Here is a 2,947-nt window from a genome sequence, read left to right as displayed (position 1 = left end):
TATCCGCGATGTCTTCATGTCTTTTTCATTTGGACGTCTTCAGTTTTATTCATTTCCTTAATTAATTTTCTGATTAGCCACTATTCCTAATTAGCCACTATTTGTCAACATTTGGACATTGTAGACACTATTTAGGCGGTAGTATAACAAAATATATGTTAGCAAAGGTTATTAAAAAAAAATTTAAAAATAGTGGTTAGGGTTCAAAAAAAAAGTTGCCCGCGAAAGGCAAAGGTCCTGAGTTCGAGTCTCGGTCCAGCACAGAGTTTTAATCTGCCAGGAAGTTTCGGATTGGATGAATTTCGATAATTTTATAGTTTCTCTCATTTTGTCGTCGTGGTCATTTCGCGAGACGTACGCGGGAGAAAATAATATGTCACCTGACGTTTCCCGAAACATGCTCTCTCGAAGTATCACCACTAAACCTCTCCGTGACACACAACGTCTCATTCCTAGTGTCTGCCACTGTTGCGTTCTGAGCATCTCCATAAATCTCTCACGTTTACTAAACGATCTCGTGACGAAACGCACCGATCTTCTTTTGATAGCTTCTATCACTTCCAGATATAAGACAAAAAAATACGAATCACGAAGGAGTTATGCAAATTGGTCACAAACTGATATTTGCACAGCTATCGACGGAAAATGCAGAACTATAATTTTTTGGCGGCTGATGGATGATTGTCCGACGCTGCAGTGCAATTTCACATCGCAGGTGGCAAGTATAGGGAACAGAAGACATGTCGACTCAACGGCATAAAGTCTTTGCGACTTTCATTCATTGTGCTCAGTTGGACGGTAACTACGTCTCGCAGTATACAATACATGGAAATCCATAAAATTTTGGACGTGCAGCCGCATAAATTTGACTTCTTCTTCTAATATATCGGCTGAATACCGTCAAAGCATCTTCAGAGTGAGCCGAGGTGACTGACGCTCCAGCACTTGCTCCGTCCTTTTGAAGCTGTGGACCGCACCAGTGCGCATTCGGCCACAGATACACAAGGCGCCAGAGACGTTAATCGTTTTGCATCTGTGGCCGCATGCGCAGTAGTGCGGTCCACGACTTTAAAAACACAGAGAAAGTGCTGGAGCGTCAGTCACCTCGGCTCACTCTGAAGATGGCCGTACGGTATTCAGCCAAAATATTAAAAGAAGAAGTCAAATGTATGCGGCGGCATGCCCGAAATTTTATGGATCAGTATTTGCGCCGCGAAAATATGAAGATGCACAACAATACATACAGATGTCAGTATTTGACAGAGGACCTATTCTTGGGTTCAAAGAGGCCGGTTGGAGGACGCGGCGAATCGCTCAACATTTGAATAGTAGCAATAGCACTATTCGACGGCGTCGGCGGAATGGGTGAACTGTGGCCGAACACAGTGTCAGGATGGAAGCGTCTAGCTAAAAGACAACAGAACGTGGGGACTGAGCAATAGTCAGAAAGTCATTCAGAGCCCCGGATTCGTCATTATCGTCGATTCGATGTGAAATTGGTGCTTCAGTGACCACAAGAAAAAGTAGCGGGCGGCTCACAGAAAGAGGGCGCAGCTCACATCGCACCTTGCGCCGAGGTGTGGGGTCATCCTCATGACTGCTAAAAGGAATTCGTTAAACTTCGATTACACATAAATCAATCAAATCCAAAGGCCGTGAATTCAAATAAGTACCAAGGAATTACAATTACAAACAACATAAAATAAGAAAGAACGCATAGAAAATGTGAGGAAGACGAATTAAAAACTACGTTTTACTGGCAGAACACTTAGAAGATGCAACAGAAATATGAAAGACACTTCCTACACTACCATTGTCTGTCCTCTTCTGGAGTAACCAGGGATCCTTACCAGATAGGTTTTAATGGCGTGTATCGAGAAAGTTCAAAGACAGGCAACACGAGGCTGAGAGTACCCAGAAAAAACGGCAACAGCGCATGGCGGCCCGTATGGTCACCCATCCAAGTGCTGGCCACACCCGACAGCGCTTAACTTCGGTGATGTGACGGGAACCGGTGTATCCACTGCGGCAAGGCCGTTGCCACTGAATAGTAAAAGCTTAATAATTTGTCTATATAATTAACAACACCTTTTCAGTAATCTACAATTACACTAATCATTAAGCCAAATACGTTCGTAATGGAAGATAGAGCTGTAGCAAGCACATTTATGATATACTGGCAGGCAAAATAGAATTCCTACCTTCTGTGTATCGTAAATGACGGAAAGTAATATTGTGAGTTCCCCATTATGTGTTTCTGTAGGAAATATAGCCCAAATTTGCCTCTAACCCCATAAAAAGTCTACGTATTACCAAAACTGTACACCCGCAAACTGTTACTCAACTTAAAATCGTCTGCTAACCTATGACTGAACAGAACCTAATTTGAACTGAACTGTAACTGGTCTGAATACAATTTGTCTTTTTATTAAACGCACAACTAAAGTAAAACAATTATCGGGCCCTAATAAAAATTTTCACTTACCTCACGTCCTGACAACATTGTTGAGGATTTCTCGAAAGCACGATAGCAAACAGAAAGCAGACAGCGACTAAGCCAGAGTTCTATTTTTTTGCATAAAATTTCCAAACAATATTCCCATTGTTGCGTTCCACGTATTAGAATTTGGTAATGCGCAATGATGAACAGTGGGATGGGGAGAGTAACAATTCCTATGAACCGATATTTCACGAAGACGATTTTAGGATGAAGTACGTATTCAAGAAGACAGGGTGAGACTTCGCATGATCTTCATACATAACACTGGTCTGAACAGTGCTATGCTCAACAAAGTGAACAATGATTAAAAGAGGTACAATGATAACAGAGAATTTCTATGAAAACCAGCTTAATCAGTTGATATGTTAACGTATGACCCAAGGAAGTAGGATGGTCTTTCCCTTAGCTCTGAACAGCTGAACAAAGTTAACTAACTGATAAACAAAC

At 41.9% G+C, this 2,947-nt stretch overlaps 1 pseudogene; it reads right to left on the bottom strand.

Moving 5' to 3' along the window:
- Positions 1 to 1,924: 1,924 nt before the first annotated feature.
- LOC124555245 lies at positions 1,925 to 2,042 on the bottom strand (annotated as a pseudogene).
- Positions 2,043 to 2,947: the final 905 nt, after the last annotated feature.

Source organism: Schistocerca americana, chromosome 1 (assembly GCF_021461395.2).
Source record: "Schistocerca americana isolate TAMUIC-IGC-003095 chromosome 1, iqSchAmer2.1, whole genome shotgun sequence".
NCBI classification, from domain to species: Eukaryota; Metazoa; Arthropoda; class Insecta; order Orthoptera; family Acrididae; genus Schistocerca; species Schistocerca americana.
The sequence above is the reverse complement of the archived record's forward strand: the minus strand, read 5'-3'. Positions and strand labels throughout refer to the sequence as shown.